Raw genomic sequence first — 18,491 nt, forward strand, 5'->3', positions numbered from 1 at the left:
CTCTCAGCAGCCAGGCCCTCGGGAACACCGGCAGCCCTGGGAGAAGGCAGCCTGGCTTATGGAGAAGCAGAGGTTCCAGGACACGGTGACCTTGGCCAAGTCCCGTGGCCGTACCGGGGCCTCCCGTGAAGCCAGTCCAGCCGTGAGCATGGTCAGCTAGTCCAAGGGCAGGAAGTGAGGAGTTTTTTTCTCAAAGCAGCCAGGTTGGTAGGAGTCTGGGAATGTCTGCCCCTCCCCGGGCCTCAAGCTGAATTTGCACAGCCTTGCTGCCTTTGGGGAGATGAGGGTTTGGGGCTGATGAATTTTTCGAACACTGCCAACTCCTGGTATAGCGCAGCAGCGGCGGCTTGGACGGGCTGGGCGTGTGACATGGTCCTTAGTGCAGCCCCAGCACCAGTTACCACCCACATTTCACAAAGGAGGAAGCTCAGAGAGGTCGAGAGGCTTGTCCAAGGTCACACAGCCAGGAAGTAGAGAAGCTGGCATTTAACACTTTATCTTTGGGGGACACCAGCCCCCTCCTCGCTCTCCCTTCTCCCACCACCTCCTTCTTCACATTCAGCCTGAAAATCTCTTGCCCCAAGCCCAGTCCTGAAATGTCAAAATTACTAGCCAGTTCCCAGGGCTTCCCTTGTGGCTCAGCTGGTAAAGAATCCGCCTGCAATGCAGAAGACCTGGGTTCAATCCCTGGGTGGGGAAGATCCCCTGGAGAAGGGAAAGGCTCCCCACTCCAGTATTCTGGCCTGAAGAATTCCATGGACCATGTAGTCCATGGAGTTGCAAAGAGTCGGACACGACTGAGAATAAATGCTACTACTATAGTCCCGTGGCTGTTAGCAAAGTGTCTCTTGTCAACACTGCCTCCTGCTCGGGAGAAGCTGTTTTGTGCCTAGACTCTGCTATCAGAGGGGCTTGGGGTCCTCGCCTAAGACAGGGAGAAGGCCCTTGCTTCTAGGTCGGAGGTGATGGGGACAAAAACCCCAGGGGAAGGAGGACGGTGCAGGGAGGCTGTGGGCGGAGTTGGGAACTGGGACTTCTCAGGGCCTAAATGGTGCCCGGCTGGCCGTTGTGAGCATCCTCTCATGGCGCACAGCAGGGGTTTCTACCCCCAGCTCACAGATGAGGAGACGGAGCCTCCGGAGGTAAAGTCAGCCCCTCGAGACCATGCAACTGGTGTACGTGGCAGCTGGGCATCTCCTGGGGTCTGAGTGGCTCCAGCACAGTCCCTGGGCAGGCCTGGGCAGCCCGCTTCCTGCAGGGCGCCCCCACCCTGCCCTGTGGTTCCTCGGAAGGCTCCGCTGGCCCTGGACCTAGAGGGTCATTGCTCTGAACTAGAGCCATTGCCACCAGCTGAGCCGGGAGCCCGGAGCCTTTCAGGTCTCCACAGGGCCCGCCAGCTCGGGGCCGCTGCCGCTTTGCACGGCTCTGGGGCACCATCAGAGGTCCCCGGCTCCCACCCTGGGGCAAGAGTGAGCTGCGGCCAGGCCTGAGGGGGGTGGGGGGACTGGCGGAATCGCTGTGTTGCAGGAAGGGGGTCCCCTTCCAGGGCCCGAGAGCGGCTCTTGTCTAACACCGGGAAATGAATTGTCCGAGGAGACACACGTGCTGACAGAGCCAGAGACTTTATTGGGAAGGGGTGCCGGGGCGAGGGTGAGGGGCGAGGGTGAGGGGACTCAGGAGGACTGCTCTCCACGTGGTTCACGTCTCGGGTTTTATAGTAAAGGGGTGAGCTTGCGGGCTGTCTCTGGCCAGTCATTCTGACTCGGGGTCCTTCCTGCTGGTGCACACGTCGCTCAGCCAAGATGGAGGCCAGCGAGGAGGATTCTGGGAGGTTGGCAGGACGTATGGACTGGTGTCTCCTCTCTCCTTTTGACCTTTCCCGAATTCTTCCGGTTGGGGGTCGCTTATTAGTTCCACGTTCCTTACCTGGACCTCCTGTCGAAGATAACTCGTGCAGGAGGCCACTGTCTTGCCTGGCCAGGGCTGGTGGTTTTGATCAGTGTTTCCCTGGTGGCTGGACCACCACTGCCTACCAAGCCCACCCCGTGCCAGGCTCTGTGCCCAGGGTTCCTTGTCCGTATCTTCTGAGTGACTCCTTCCACTGCCCTGCACAGGGAACAGGTGACAATACCTCCCAGAAAGGTTGCAGGACTTACTCGAGGCCACCACTAAGCCAATCAGTGGCAGGACAGAAATCTGAACCCAGAGCTGAACCTAGAAACACACTCTAACCATTGACCGCCCTCGAAAACACACTCTAACCATTGACCGCCCTCGTCAGGAGTTCCAGCCCCTCCAAGGAGCACCAGATCCCCCTCTGGTGGTATCACTCTTTCCTCTGAGAAGGGGTTTGTGAGCATCTCGGTGAGCCAAGCTGAACAAGCAGTGACTGGGTGAGATGATGTCTCCGTCCGGGGAATCCTACAGCCAGGCGGGCACATGGCACTGATTCAGACACTCCCAGAAGTGACTGTGACATCCAACCAGGAGTCAGGCTCCGAGGGAAGCTGGTGAGGTTTGATGAGCACCCAGGATGACTGGCCTTGGGCCAGCCGGGAGTCAGGGGAGACCGGATAGGTAGGCTCAGATGAGGTCTGATCACATCAGCATCAAAAGACAGAGGTCGGCAGCTGGGGGAGGGGAGGAGAGAGCCCAGGCTCTGACCGAACGCGGTGAGGATCCTAAAAACAGCGGCGTTCATTGAAGATCTGATGAATTCATGAGACTGTCCTGCAGGCCTCTCCCCTGGCCCTGCCCTGCCTCCAGCCACACTGACCTGTGGCCCCCTGAACCCTCCATGTCTGGGACCCCTCACCACAGGGCTTTTGCACATATGGTTCCTGCTGCTCCACTCTTCTGACTCCCCGCCGCCCCAAACAAACCCCACACAAGAGATTTTGCTTACTCTTTGCTGGAGCCTGGCCTCTGGGTGGCACCTGCCCTCAGGGGCCTCCACCTTCACACACACTCCCCTCCAGCAGTGTATCTGGCTTCGGGGAATCCCAGGGCACTGCCGTCAGCCAGCTGCAGGGTGGAGGCAGGGCCCCACCAAGAGACTGCAAACCCACCTGTGACCAGTCCTGGTGGTGCCCTGGCTCCTTCATTCCCTGGATATTTGTTCGTCGTCCCACAATTATTAATGACGCGTGTTGGACACTGTCCCCCAGGGGCCCAAAGTCCTGGGGGAGAGACATCCAGGAAAAGAAAGGCTCACCGGATGAGGGACCAAGTGGTAAACCTGAGACAGGCCCAGATGGCTGTGGTCCTTCCTCCTGACCTTGAACAACTTGGTGGAAAGTGCCTCCCTTCTATCTGGCTGACATATGTCTGCTGACCGCTCTCCACCTCCTGGTGCTAATTCACACACCACCCAGGCTGCTTGGCTGCAGGATTCTAGAGTCATTCCGGAGGCAGGACCCAGAAGGGCAGTCAAGAGGCCTCCCTTCCAGCAGGGAAAACAGAACACTCGCAAAACGAGTTGTCGAGCAGATTCCTCCTGAGCTGATTTGGTTTTTGAATTGGCCGAGGGCCTAGAATCCGACTGGCAGCGATGGGGCGGACAGATGGGGTCCTATATGAAGCTACTGACTCATTCAACTTAGAAAGAGAAGAAAACCTTATTAGTCAAGGTTTCAAAGCCTGCAGCTTCACAGGAAGCCTTCTCCGGCCCAGCCAGCTGGGGCCGCCCCCCTGGCTGGCACCGCCCGGCTCTGCCAGACCCCCGCTGGAGGCTCCCAGCTCTCAGCACCGCAGCCTGGGGGCCAACGGCCAACAGCTGGACGCCATCTCGCCCCCACGAGCTGCTGCTTCCTGAATCCCAGGGGTTTCTGTTTGCTCATCGGCGGGCTGGACCAGGCTGGAGGCACTCTACAGCCCTCCTCACTGTCCCCTCGCTCTGCGCTCAAAGTGACCTGTTCTAGGTTGAAATATGCCACCCCCTCCGCCCCGATTCATATAGTGAAGTCCTAACCCTACATACCTGGGAATATGACCTTGTTTGGAGACAAGGTCTTTGTAGAGATCAGAGTTAGAGTGAGGTTGTTCGGGCGGGCTGTGCTCCAACTCGACGTCCGTACAAAAGGGACATGTGCACAGAGGGCAGTTGACTGTCCACAAGCCGAGAAGTGAGGCCTGGAACAGGTCCTTTCTTGGGCCCTTGGGGGGAACCAGGCCTGCCGACACCCAGATCTCAAGCTTCTGACCTCCAGCGCTGAGAGACAATGGATGTCTGTGGTTTTGTTGTTTCATCTCTAAGTCAACTCTGACTCTTTGCAACCCCATGGACTGCAGCACGCCAGGCTTCCCTGTCCTTCACTATCTCCTGGAGCTTGCTCAAATTCGTGTCCGTTGAGTCGGTGATGCCATCCAACCATCTCACTCTCTGCCGTCCCCTTCTCCTCCTGCCCTCAATCTTTCCCAGCATCAGGGTCTTTTCCAGTGAGTCGGCTCTTCGCATCAGGTCTGTTGTTTAGGCTGCCCAGCCTGCAGTGCTGTGTCACAGCAGACCTGGCAAAGGAAGGCATGACCTTACCCAAGAGGCCACCAGTCTCACGGGCTCCATCCCCCAGGGATGCCAGCGTGTGGCCGGGACATGGACTTCTGCCCAGCCCAGGCCTGCTCGCCAGGCCTGCTGTCCTGTTAGGCCCCCACTGCCGTCCACTGGCCCAGGACGCCCCTCCCCGTGGCCAGGTGGAAATCTCCCTTCTGAAGAGCTGGAAGAGTGTCTGGGCTTGACTTCATTCTCATCATTGGCTCCTTTCTTTCCCTTTTCTTTATTTTTTTTTTAATAAATGTGTGCTGTTTTATTTATTTTCAGCTGTGCTGGGTCTTCGTTGCTGTGTGGGCTTTTTCTCTAGTTGCAGCAAGCAGGGGCTACTCTCCAGCTGTGATGCGGGCTTCTCATTGCGGAGGCTTCTCTTGTTGCAGAGCATGGGCTTCGGGGCTCACAGGCTTCAGTACTTGCGGTGCGTGGGCTCAGTAGTTACGGCTCCCAGGCTCTAAAGCACAGGCTCAGTAGTTGTGGCGCACAGGCTTAGTTGCTCTGTGGCATGTGGGATCTTCCCAGACCAGGGATCGAACCCATGTCTCCCGCATTCGCAGGCCCACTTCACTAGTGAGCTACCACGAAAGCCCTCATTTTATTTTTTGCTCCCCTCATAACTACCCCCCCAACATGGTTTGTGGGGTCTTAGTTCCCCAGCCGGAGAAGGCAATGGCACCCCACTCCAGTACTCTTGCCTGGAAAATCTCATGGACGGCGGAGCCTGGTGGGCTACAGTCCATGGGGTCGCTGAGAGTCGGACACGACTGAGCGACTTCACTTTCACTTTTCACTTTCCTGCATTGGAGAAGGAAATGGCAACCCACTCCAGTGTTCTGGCCTGGAGAATCCCAGGGACGGAGGAGCCTGGTGGGCTTCCGTCTATGGGGTCGCACGAGTCGGCCACAACTGAAGCGACTTAGCATTTCCCTGACCAGGGATTGAACCTGGGCCCTCCGCAGTGAAAATGTGGAGTCCTAACCCCTGGACCACCAGGAATTCCCCCTCTGTCACCTCTGAGAGCCCTGGAAGAGGTGTCCCAACCCACAGGGCTGAGCCAGACCCCCAGGGACAGAGCTCTGGAGCTCCTGAGTCCAAGGTGCCTCACTCCGCCCACCAGCTGCACACCTGCAGGGTCCTGGGTACTGGGCAGCATCATCCAACACCAGGATGGATGAGACAAGTTGCCCATAGTTACAGGACTCATGTCATCCTTTATATTTGCTTCTAAAGTGTGTGCTTGCAGGAGGTCAATAAGCAAAGCATGTCATATGGCGTTGTATGCTCGTTCGCCAGGTGAAACCACAGGCAGCCCCCTTCTACGGCTCATCATTTGTGAGCACTCACTCCACGCCACACGTCTGTGACCTCCCTTAAGCGCCTCAGAGATCCTTTGAGGGTAGTAACATCAGCCCATGTCCCGCATGGGGAAGGCCACGCCTGGAGAGCTTGTGAGGCTGCAGGTGGCAGCGTCGCTAAGTGACGCCTCTTGGGTTCAAACTTGAGCCCAGAGTTTGTGCTGAGGCCACACCATGTGCTCCCTCTCCAGGCCCTGCCCAGGGTGCTGTTCTGAGGACCAGTGGGGAGTGACCCACCGAGGCTGGGCAATTCCATCAGGCGGGGTTGGGGCGCTGGGGTCACCCCCCACCCCCATCCTCCCAGAGCACATGGCGTTTACAATTTTTGCCTCGTGAAAAAGTTTCAAATTCCACTACCACTGAGCAGGTAGAACAGTGGCTTCGTTTTACACTGTATGGAGCTAGTTTTCTGTACCCTTTTTTTTTAATATATACATTTTTATTGGAGTATAGCTACTTTTTTCCGTGGTAGCTCAGCTGGTAAAGAATCCGCCTGCAATGCGGGAGACCTGGGTTCAATCCCTGGGTTGGGAAAATCCCCTGGAGCAGGGAACAGCTACCCACTCCAGTATTCTGGCCTGGAGAATTCCATGGACCCTTCCATGGGGTTGCAAAGAGTCAGACACACCTGAGCGACTTTCACTTTATAGCTGCTTTACAATGCTGCTGTACAGCGAAGTGAATCAGTTACGTGTACACAGAGGACTCTTGTTTTGGATTTCCGTCCCATTTAGGTCGCCACAGAGCACTGGGTCGAGCTCCCTGTGCTGTGCAGGAGGTTCTCATCAGTCACCTATTTTATACAGGGTGTCAGTAGTGTATATAGTCAGTCTTCATCCCCCATCCCCATTTCCCCCTTCGGTGTCCATATGTTTGTTCTCCGCGTCTGTGTCTCTGTTTCTGTTTTGCAAATAAGATTGACAGCTTCAAACCCTTCTCTTCTGGTGGTTGGCGGGGGGGGGGGGGGGGGGGGTAATATGCACCACCCCCCCACCTCGTTGTTTGTGCTGGACCACAGATGTGGGTAAACCAGGGACCCCGCCCTCAGCACCCTACGTGGAGACACCCACCCAACAAAGATCCCAAGTGCTATGTGGGTGCATATCTAGGTCTGTGGGTGCCCCAGGGACCTTCCGACCAGAGACACCAGGCTTCTCCCCACCCCCACCCCCACCCCAGCAGCTGGCTTCTCTCTGCGGGACAACAGGTGCGAAAGGACTTTTTCAAGAGGAAGGAGAGCTCCACTTAAGGGACCTTCAGTCCCGGTGGGCAGAGGGGCTGGGAAGGCGGGGGAGATGGCGGGGAGTTTAGGGAGGAGGGGCTCTGCTCTTCGCTGATTCAGACGAAACTTTCTTAGGAAGCGCTGCAGTCCGTTTCCCCATGAAGAAGCCAGGAAAGGGGCTTCCCTGGTGGTCTGGTGGTTAAGATTCCCCGCTTCCAACGCAAGGGGGCTCGAGTTCAGTCTCTGATGGAGATACTAAGATCCCACATGCTGTGCAGCACGGCCAAAAATAAATTAAAATTTTTTAAAAGATTCATATTAAGAAGCGAGGGAAACTGAGGTCCACTGGTCACAGTGGAAGGTCCTGGGCTGGGCTAGGTGAGGGGCCTCCCCCTCCACTCCCCCCAGGCTCTGGGAAGCCTCAGCTCTCCCCCCCTCGCCCTGCCCCTCCTCTCACCAGGTTCCCATCAGGCTCGCTGATCCATTCAGGTCAGAGCCACCAGCCGGAGGCCAAGCAGAGAGGTCACTGCTAACTATATGCTAATGACAGCAAGGACCAATCAATCTCCCCCTTAATCAGGCAATCAATGTGCACCGCAGGTGTGTCCGATCCCGCCTGCAGCTGGGGCTGGGGCGGCCGGGGGAGAGGAGGCTTGGTTGCGGGGCTCAACCCCAGCCCCACCCTCCTCTCCACCCCAGAGACAGCCAGCTGCAAACTGAAATCACTGCTCAGGAGAGAACTGAGGAGGAAAGGGGGGGAAAAGACAGCATCTTTTTAATCAAGGCTCAGAGCTGCAGCCACTAATGAATTCAAGGTTCTCAGGAACCCCAGGGCAAGTCTGGGTGGAGAGAAGCCAAGAGACTTCCTCCTCCTCCCTGTGCTCCTTCAGCGGGTGGGGGCGGTGAGTGTTTAAACCTTTGACTGGAGGATCGGGAGCTTCCGGGATCCTCCGGCCTTTCAGAGTTGGAAGGTCACCCAAGGTCAGCACCAGTCCCCTCCTATCCAGGGCTCCCCCGGTAGGGTCTCTCCCAGCCTTGCTTTAGGAGCATAGAGAGGTGCCAAGAGACTGTTTCCCAGCTCTTTCTCAGCACCTGCTGGATTGCGTACCTACTATGCCCTGGCTTTAAATACTACAGCTTCCTGAATTCTCACAAATTCTCACAACATCATGAAGCCTTGTTGCTAAGGTTATCCCATTTTGCAGACGAGAAAACCAAGGTTCGGTCAGGATCATGGAATCTGCTGACATTTCAGCCAAGGTGGGAGGGTGGGGACACAGCCCCCTTGGCCTCCAAATTCTCTTCCCGGGAGCCCCCTAGTTGCTCCAGCTCCAAGGTCCTCGTTAGGGCCACGTCTCTCCGCCATGCTCCCCCATTCTCTGCAGCTCGTCAGCCCGCATCGCCTGCTGCAGCTTTTACAGGTTAGCCTGGGACTGAGATCACACTGTCCGTGGAGCGCCTTCCTTCCCAAAGTGCAAAGGCACCAGGCTACGGCGGTTGAGACTTAGGCTTTGTTCCTTATGGGCTGTGTGATTATAAGCAAGTTGTTGGCTGTCTCTGGGCTCAGCAGGCAACGTGTGGTATGACCCAGCAACCAGCCCCTGGCCCCCTGTAAGGCCTTCCCTGTGCCTCCCCTCCCCTTCTTGACAGAGTCAGCTGAGACTCAGAGAGGTTAACTGGCTTGCCCAGGGTCGCCCAGCAAACCCAGGGCAGCACAGGCGCTGAGCAGGTGTCTGTGCCCAGAAAACCTGAGACTCTACTCCCACCTCTTCCCTTCGCTGCCCCCAGAGCTGTCAGAGGGAGGAGCAAGACCAAGAGCTGGGCAGAGAGGGCACGGGGTCAGTGATGCTGGTTAAGGGATTCATGGCCTGGGAGACATATTCCCAGAGCAGCTCACTTTGGAGCTTCGGCTATGAAGAGCTCTACGCAGGGAAACACTGTAAAAGCGGAGGTTCAAGGCCACACCCGTGCAAGGGAACAGGTGGGCCCCGTTTGGTTCTCCGTCAGACCTGCCTGGTGTGATCTACAGCCATCTGCCTTCCAGACTGTCATGTCCTTCCCTCTCTGCACGCATGTGCACGCACACGCACGCACATACACACACCAGAGCCTTGGGGGACCCTGCCCCCACCTGAGACACCCCACCCAGCGCAGCTTAATCAGGGGGCAGGGGCTGGAGGGTGGCGAGGAGGCACTAGGATTTCACTGTCTGAGATGACAGCCACTGGCCACACCTGAATTAAGAGGAATTTAACAGGATCACCGTGAGCCAAGTTTACGTTTATCTCAGTTCGCTGAAGTTCACTGCCCATCTCCTCAGCCTCGCCGGCTACACTTCAGGTGGTCAGGAGCCAGGCTGTAATTAAGACTGAGCCTGTTAGCCGCCGCCCGCCCCAGCCGGCCCGTGCAGACACAGAACACCGGAAGTTTCTACAGGGCAGACTGTCTCCTAGAGACGTGGGCTTCCCCCTTCATGGGTGTGCACGCTTCTCTCCCGTTGGAGTCCTCTGTTTGCTCCCAGTACGTGGCCTGACATGGCCCCCGGCAGCATTTCATCACGCCCTCTCTGCTGACCCCAGTTCCTCTTAGGTCAGAATCGCAGGAAAGAAAGGGGTGGCTCAGCCTCGTCTGATGAACACAGGCTCCCTGGGGCAGGCAGCGGTGCCCAGGGTGCCTGGGAAGCCGGGGCTGGGGCCAGGGTTTCTTCAGAAGGGGTATGGCTCCAGGAGTAAGAGTGCTGAGAATAAGTGACCGAGAAGTGACCCTGTAATGTGATGCCCCTCCAGGAAGGGGTGCCCCACTGCTGAAGACCCCAGGTTAGCAGCAACTCTAGCATAGACAGTCTCTTGATCACATTGTACAGATAAGAAAACTGAAGCTCAGGGAGGAGAGTTAAGTAATGTATCCAGCATCACACAGCCTGTAATTGACAAACCCTCAAGGTCACGTTCCCTGAGATGATTGTCCTGCCTCTCCAAGACCAACGGACTGGCACCAGGGTGGGCTGCCCGGGGGCTTCCCTCTCCCTATTTGCAAGGCTTTTTAGTATCATTGTTTTATCTCCATGAGGAGAGAAAGGTGCCCACCACTCTATAAAAGTAACCTCACCCAGATCAAGGTCACCACATCTGATTGGCTGTGGTCCTGCAGGAGCACCAGCCTGGAGACAAGCCAGCTTCCTTGGGTGTGCAGGGCACAGAGTGAGCGCACAGACTGGCAGCCGTGTTTCTGCTGCTGCCAGAATCGTAGCTCCTGGGCCGCTGTGTATTCAGGGCTGACTGGCCACTGTAGCAAGCAGCTCCCAATCTCAGTGGCTCATCACAATGAAGGTTTCTTTTTTGTTTGTGTCACAGTCCCGTGAGGCTTACTGCAGAAGGGGAGACTGGCAGACTGTGCTCCATGCAGTCACCCAGGGACCCAGGCTCCTTCCAACTAGTGGCTCCACCATCCCCCAGAGCAGGAGCCAGCAAGCTTTTTCTCTAAAGGGACAGATAGTAAATATATTTTAGGCTTTGCAGGCTGTACAGTGGTAACTACTCAATTTTGCCATTGTGGTGTGAAAGTAGACACTGACAACACAGAAAGGAAGGGGTGTGACCATTTTCCAATAAAGCTTTATTTAAAAAAACAAGTGGAGGGCCATAGCTTTCCCACCCTTGCCCTAGAGCCTTGAAGTCCTTCACTGGATGCCTCTGTCTCTGATGAGGAGGCCTGGAAAGGGAAATCTATGAGAGACCATACAAGAGGCTTTGGGGGCCAGGCCTGGAAGTGGCATACATTGCTTCCACCCGCAGAAATAAATGCCAGTTGTTGCATGCCACTGTGATATGGGGGTGGTTTGTTATGCAGCATTATTGTGGTAATGGATACATGATACACTCTTTTACTTATTTATTTATTGGCTGTGCTGGGTCTTTATTTCTGTGCACAGGCTTTCTCTAGTTGAGAAATAGCCAAGCCTATTCTTCATTGCGATGCCCAGGCTTCTCATTGCGGTGGATTCTCTTGTTGCAGACCAGAGGCTTGAGGCTCATGGGCTCAGTTGTTGTGGTGAGTGGGCTTAGTTGCCCCGTGGCACGTGGAATCTTTCCAGACCTGGGATTGAACTTGTGTCCCCTGCATTGGCAGGCAGACTCTTATCCACTGCACCACCAGGGAAGCACATGATACACTCTTGTTCTCTCCATTTTGAAGATGGAAAAAGGGAGGTTGTTTGCTCAAGGTCTGACGGCTGACTGATGGCAAAGCCACTCCATGAGAGCCAAAGCTGCTGTCTAAAAATTTGACATCTGCTTGATCCCATGAACTATAATGGTGTCTGGCATACAGTAGGTGCTAATATTTGTTGAGTTCTCCTTTTGAGTGGTAGCAACTAGAAGCCCTTCTCTCACTCAGGAAGCACGTGGGGGCATTGACTCTCCTACAGCGGGGAGAGGAGGAAGCCACTTAGCCAGCGATCAGAACTACCCCCCCGGTTGACGGAGCCTGAAATGAAGGCCAACATGAGGGACACGTTCCCACTCACGCATGCACTTTGTTCTCCAGCAGACCTGGGGGAAACAGGGACAAAATCAAAGGATGAGGGGAGAAAGGCTCTTTTTAAAGCTCTGGGCTTTTAGACATGATGACAGCCCCTTTGGGAGAGAGGCAGGAAGGAGGGTGTGGGGGCAGGGGAGGCTTTGAGCAGGACGGAACTGACCAGAGGGGCTTGATGGGGGTGGGGGCATGGAGGGAGGGAAGTGTGACCGGGCCCCTGCATAAGCATCCCATGGGCCCCTGTTCACCCCAACCTTGCAACTCCAGGAGCTCCCCAGAGAGCCCCAGCTCTGCTCAGCACCAGCACTGAGAGCAGAAGAAGCAGCGTTTTCTCATTGGCTGGAGTTCTACACACACACACACACACACACACACACACACACACACACACACACACACACACACACACACACACACACACACACACACACACACAGGAGAATTGATTTTCACTTATCTTATTTCCCCCTTCGTGCACCCATGCTCCAATAACCTTATGATTTCATCGTGTTCCTGCTCCCGTTTCTTGTCAGCACTGATACGTCTCTAATTGAAAAGAAATGCAGAAGTGCACAGGTGTATGCGTGCACCCCTCACCACACAAGCACACACACACACAGGCAGAACCCCATCCTGGTGGCCCGGCTTGGCTTCCCTGGATGGTTTGATGTTATCCAAGAGCCTGACAAAGCAAAGCAGCCATCAGACAAGGAATATCTATGGTTCGCCGTCTCCTGAAAACTCCAGAACCCCGGTCCCAAATGTCCCTCTATCTCTCCGGGGGTCTAGGCAATTTTCAGAATATGCCAAGGTCTTTCTAAAACCAGAGAAGCTGGTGCCACCTACTGGTTGGGCCTCCAGGAGAAAGATGAGGCCTGGCCACTGACTCCTCTTCTGGTTCTCTGAAAGCTTCTGTCATGGGCTGGCAGGGTCAGCATGCGTGGTATTTATGACCATGTAACTCAGTGCTCATTCTAATGCCTAATGCGTGGCATGCAGTGGGTGCTCAATAAATGTTTGTAGCAATTAGTGCAACTCTTAGCAGCTGGGCAAGATTGCAGTGCTCTGCTCCGTCCAGGTAGAAAAACCTTACTACATCTGTTTCTTCCAACAATGGTCCTCTGGGGGGTTAGCGTTTTGCAACAAGTGAAGAGCGGAACAGAGCTGGTTTCCGTGTGTGTTTCAGTTGCAGGTTATTGCAATGAGTCTGATGGACTGGCAGTTAAGAGCTGGACTCTGAGGTCAGACAGACCTTCTCTTGAACCCTGGCTCTGGTGCATGTATGGCTTCAGGCAAGTTACTCAATCCCTCTGAGCCTTCCGTTATAATGGTGATAGTAATTGGACCTGCTTCAAGGAGTTATTGTGAGTTTTCGGTGAGATGAAGCAAGAGAAGTACCAGCGCAGCTGTAGCACAGTGTTAGCCCTCATTCCCTGTGGTTGATGGGCCGCTGCTGCTGATGGCAGTGACGATGTTGTTCACACACAGTCCAGGCTCCGTGATTCTGGACAAGAATCTGATTCTCTGAGAGCCCTCGGCTGGGTGGTGAGAGAGAGAAAGCTCATGGGGAACAGCTCGAGAAGCAGTGCTTGCTAAACCTGGCTCTCTAAGTTCGGCAGGGGGTCAGAAGAGCAAGAGGGCAAAGTGGGCTGAAGTGGGCAAGAGAGGCTTCCTGGAGGAGGAGACACTGAGGACGGGCCTGGAAGGATGCAAAGGATGGGTAGATTAGACAAGGGGAAGGTGAGCAACAGGCCTGGGCAAAAAGGAACAGAGTGAATGCAGTGGCCCTCGAAGAGCTGGTGGCCAAGAGGAAGGGGTGTGAGCGCAGATCCTAGGTCTGGAGACATGGGATGGGTTTGCTTTTCAACATAAAGGTGGGCGCAAAACACAGTCGGTGGGGGAGGGGTGCCCAGGTTTCACACAGTGGGGAGTTACTGCTTAGGGACTACAGTGATGTGAAAACAAAAGTCGCCCTTCCAGCAGTCCAGCGTTGGTGGTATCTGACCAGCAGCCTTTGTCTGGAGTCACCTCTCACTCTCTGCCCTCCTTTTCCCACCCTGCCATTTGTCTCCCCTGGCTCGGAATTCCTAAAAGATGGTGGAGAGGCTTCAACTGAGCTCAGAGGCGAGGCATCTAGGCCCGCCGGCTGAGACAGTGGTTCAGCACCATGGAGAGCTCCCAGGGCATCCCTGCCCGAACATTGGGCTCAAAATGCCAGTGATTTCCCTGCCCCACCCCAGATTGCTGGTTACAGCTCTCCTACTGTGCCCACTCTCAGACCTCCATCTTTTCGTGTGTGTGTGTGTGTGTGTGTGTGTGTGAGATACTCACAAAACCTAGTTCTCAGTCTCCCAAGAGGTCAACCAGAACATCTGCCTCATTCATTCCACAAGCATTTGCCCAGCATCCTGTCCGTGTCAGGTAGCGTCCTGACAGTGAGGCCTCGGCTTACTGGCCAGTGGGAGTGGGGCCCAGAAGACCCACCTCTCTGGTATCAGCTACTGTGCATTTTCCCCAAAGTCTCCGGACCCCCCTGGATGCATTCGCCAGAGAAGCAACACTGAAGAAGTGAATGTTGGAAAAGCGAGCTGGAGAACCCAGAACCCTCCCCCTGCCCCCACAGGTTGCTGGTTAGTGCTCAGACAGCTGCAGTCCAGTGCACTGTTGAGTTTTGCAGCGGCCACCTGGGCAGGCAGTGAGCAGGCACCCTGCACGCTTTCCCCGTGAAGCAGTGCTGTGATCACTCACGCATTCACTCACAGAGATGAGGCCACGCTCCCCAAACCACACAGCAGGACAGGACCTGTTTCTGACTCCTTTCTCCTCTTCCCCCCCTCCCTCTCTATAGGAGCATCTCAGAAGGTCCATTAGGTTGAATCACCATTTTCCTGGGTGGACAAATGGTTGAACATCAGAAATACCACGTGACTCATCTTAATCTCTTGTTCTTTGAGGACACCCCACCCCACCAGGTATTTGCTTCCTGCTACAGATTCCAGGTCACTGGATCTGGCCAGTGGCAACCTTCCCCACTATGGGCAGGCTGGGGACAGCTTCCCTCCAGAGGGACTGTCTGCTCAGAGGTGGCCCCTTGGAACCAGCCAAACTGTGTGACCCTTGCAGAAGCTAATGGACACAAGTCTCAGAGGAAGCAGCTCTGTGAAACAATCTTTGATGTGGGAGGCTGCCTGGCGCAAGCGTGTGGCTTCATCAGAACGTTTCTGGAGGGGATTTAATCATCAGATTCACTGGAGTCACCAGTGGTGGGGAGGTGCAAGCCAGGTGGCAGGGCTGGGGGTTGTCCATCTCAGCAATCAACACTGGCAAGGATTCTGTAAATATGCGTGGTCCCAGTACAGTCTGGAGGCTGGTCGAGGACACCAGAAAGCAAGAAAGGCCAGGCAAGTGGGGAATAACCTCTGCATGTGGAGAACAGAAGGATTACCAGCATGCCTTCATTCATTCATTCAACTTCTGTCCAGCCCGTCGGTATTGATGGAGGTGCTTGGCGGCTGGAGCCTGGCTGGTTGCTGAGATGGTTACAGTGGTGCCTGGACAGACAAGGCCTGGACTTCAAGAGTGATTTGAAAAGCCTTGAGGAATCCAGCTCAGAGATTTTGAACCTGTTTGCAATTCCCTGAGTTCCCCCACATGTCCTCTGACCGTGACATATGTTACGAGTCCCTGCTGTGTGCCAGGCACAGTGCCATGCTCTCAGTACATCCTGACGCTGCTTTGTCTTTTTAGTTTTAATATTGATTTGTTTGGCTGCGCCAGGTCTTAGTTGCAGCATGTGGGATCTTCGTTCTTCACTGTGGCATGTGAGATCCAGTTTCCTGACCAGGGATTGAACGCGTGCCCCCTGCATTGGGAGCGCAGAGTCTTAACCACTGGACCACCAGGGAAGTCCTGATGATGCGTTTTGGAAACAGACAGTACAGATGGGGGAACAAGGCTCCAAGAGGGCAAGGAGTTCTCCCACGTTCCCCCAGTTAGCAAGTAGTGATCTGGGTTTCAAGCCCAGGCCAGTCTGAGTCCAGAGCCTACTCTCTTAGCCACACTGACATGCTGCCTCATGCAGGGAGCAAGACGTGTGGTGCTGTGTCCAGACTCTCCGTGTCCCTTGGCCTCTGCACCCCCGCATCCTCATTTCAGCTCGCAGCCCCTGTGCAGGTTCCTCTTGGCCCTCTTTAATCCTCTGTGTCCCCCCACTTACTGTTAGCCTGGATGACAGGGAAGCAAAATGAAAGGATTTAAAGGAAAACTGAAGTTCTTTGAAGACACTCAGTGCAGACCTCTGATGAGTAAGCATGTGGGACTGACTCTGGCCCCTGGTACCCTCTCCTTGGCACCCCCCCATCAGAGTATCTCAGGGTCCCCCCCATGTCCTCTCATCCTGTCCTGAGCACTTGCCAACAGCCAGCTGGTCTGTAGGAGCCCTTCCTCTCTTACTGTCTGAAGGACACTCTTCTTCACTCTGGGATTAAAAGATACAGCATCAGGCAGGGGTGGCCCTGGGTGTACCCTTTCTCACCTCCTTTCCAGGAGCCTGGCAGCCTCATCATTCCTTCTGCAAACAGTCACAGTGTGCCTTCCCTGGCTGGGCACTGCAAAAGCACTCAGGTCCTTGTTCTCATAGACCTGAAAGTCCAACTGGAAAGACAAGCATCCAATAGATAATTATACCAATGATGGATTATTTCCAATTGTGTGGATTTTGTGCAGCCAGATTGTGGGTTCAGTGGGGTCACTCCAAAATTCATGTCTACCTGGAACTTCAGAGTGTGTTTCCTTATTTGGAATAAGGATCTTTGCAGATGTAATTAGGGTAAAGATCTTGAATTGAGATCACCCTCGTTTGGGGGGGGTCCTAAATCCAATGACCGTGTCTCTGTAAGAGACTAAAAAGAAGACTCGGTCACACAGAGGAAAGGGTGATGTGAAGATGGAGGCAGAGATTGTGGAGATGCAGTCAAAACCCAAGGACCACCAGTGATTACCAGAAGCCCCTGGAAGCTGACAGAGACGTGTGGAACAGATGAAGTCAGAGCCCCCAGAGGGAACCCGCCCTGTCCACACCTTGACTTTGAACTTCTGGCCCCAGAACTGTAAGAGAACACATTTCTGTTGTTAAGCTGCCCAGTTTGTTACAGCAACGCCAGAAGACCAAGATAACGTCCAAGGCCCTGCCCTCATCTAAGGAGGTGGGGACAGTCCCTGGAGGAGGGGATGTCTGAGCAGAGACCTGAGGTTGTGAGGGAGCGGACAGCGGGGAGCACCCCAGGTAGGAGGAGGAACAGGTGCAAAGACCCGGAGCCAGGAAGGAGGAGCTGAAGGCAGGACCCGGGCGGGGGAGGGGTGCATCGGGGAGGGGGCAGGAAACGCCCAGCGTGTCCAGAGAGGGGGCAGGGTGTTGCTCCCAGCTCGGGGGTTGACAGATCTCAGCTCCCCTGGGATCCCAGCCTTGCTGGCCTCTGCCCTTTGCATGCATGAGGTGCTGGATAAATATTAATTCATGGGTTTCGTCGAGTGTCCGCGTGTGTCTGCAGTGTGCGTGCTGTGCTGCCTCCCAGGACAGTGTGTAGGAAGCGCCCTCCCAGGCCCTGGATCCACCCCGGGTCCTCCGTCTGTGTTAGACCCCTCACTGTGTTCTGTCCCCACTCCAAATTCCTGCCCCCCACATGCATCGTTTTAACAGGGGACTTGCCCTCTTCGGTCACCCTCAGACTGAATGAAAATAGCATCGCCCCAGAGCGGAGTCAGATAAGCCCAAGGAATTCCGCGTCTCCGGTGACTTCATTAGCGCCAGTGCCTGAAGTCACCACCGAGCCACGGTGCCTTTCTGTCCCGGCCCCTCCTTCCTGCAGAGGGGGCCTCATTAGCTAGGAAATATGAAGCGCTTAGTAGTTCCATTAACTCGGTGCTTCCACACGTTCCATCTCTGCCTCTCTTCCCGCTCTGCCCTGTAAGCGGTGGATCTCTGCCTCTCCGCTCATTAGCCGGGGGTGCCCCTGCTTGGCGAGCCCCCCTTGGCCTCCCTGGCTCTCTTCCCCTTCCTCTCCTGACCCCCATCCACTGCAGACCTGAGCCCTGGGACATCCTGAACCAGCACTGTCTCCTGTAGTGAATCTGAAATGCCCACTGGCTGGGGGTGGGGTACGGGGAGCGTTCAGAGTTTGGGGAGAGGATCCTGGCTCCCCTCCTTTACCTCAAGGAGCTCGAGACAGACACACGGGTCACCATGTACCTGCTACAGGGCCCACGCAGCACGTGGAGCTGAGCACAATGGAAGGAGGGCTCTGGGTCAGAGAGGCTGGCATTATCACTTCACCTCTGCCATTTCCAGGCTGCACGACCTTGGGCAAGTTGCTTCACCTCTCAGCACCTCAGTTTTGTCATCTGTAAAATGGGGGAGTAGCAACAACCCCCTGTGTTGTTGTAAGACTGAGATGAGGTAGGTGGCTTGTTCGGGACCTCTACTCAGTGCCCAGTACACAGTAACCCTCTTGCTAAGGTTTACCATCATCACAGAGGTGGGCGTGGATACGGGGGTAGAAGTGTGGACCGGGACGAGAAGGAGGATAGCGTGCTCACTGGCACTTGAGCTGAGCCTGAGGGGACCTGGACGTTCCCTGAGGTGAGAAGCGTTTGTGTTCTGGGTTCACGAATCAGCCAAGAGGATGGTCGGTGAGTCTGAGTGTGGCCTCCTGAGCAACTCCCCTCCGTGGTGCAGAGACCAGGGCTACCGAGGTGCACAAGCCCAAGGGGCACCATTCCCACAGAACCTGAGGTGATGGGCACCCCCAGGGTTGTTCAACACGGCAGCTCTGAGCGG

The 18,491-nt window shown here is 55.4% G+C and overlaps 1 protein-coding gene, 1 long non-coding RNA gene and 1 other non-coding gene across 3 annotated transcripts in view; 1 reads left to right on the top strand and 2 right to left on the bottom strand.

Moving 5' to 3' along the window:
• Positions 1-18,491, top strand: part of RAPGEF1 (Rap guanine nucleotide exchange factor 1) — a 245,696-nt gene that overhangs the window by 34,238 nt on the left and 192,967 nt on the right. The gene's annotated exons all lie outside the window — the stretch shown is intronic.
• Positions 1,607-4,492, bottom strand: LOC145546786 (uncharacterized). Its single transcript, XR_014083270.1, has 2 exons — positions 3,980-4,492; positions 1,607-2,681 (listed from the first exon to the last, which is right to left on the bottom strand). It is a non-coding gene; the product is annotated as an uncharacterized LOC145546786 (long non-coding RNA).
• On the bottom strand, positions 5,467-5,539 carry TRNAE-UUC (transfer RNA glutamic acid (anticodon UUC)). The gene has a single exon. It is a non-coding gene; the product is annotated as a tRNA-Glu (tRNA).

This window comes from Giraffa tippelskirchi, chromosome 4, assembly GCF_054371585.1.
Source record: "Giraffa tippelskirchi isolate mGirTip1 chromosome 4, T2T-mGirTip1v1.2.pri, whole genome shotgun sequence".
NCBI classification, from domain to species: Eukaryota; Metazoa; Chordata; class Mammalia; order Artiodactyla; family Giraffidae; genus Giraffa; species Giraffa tippelskirchi.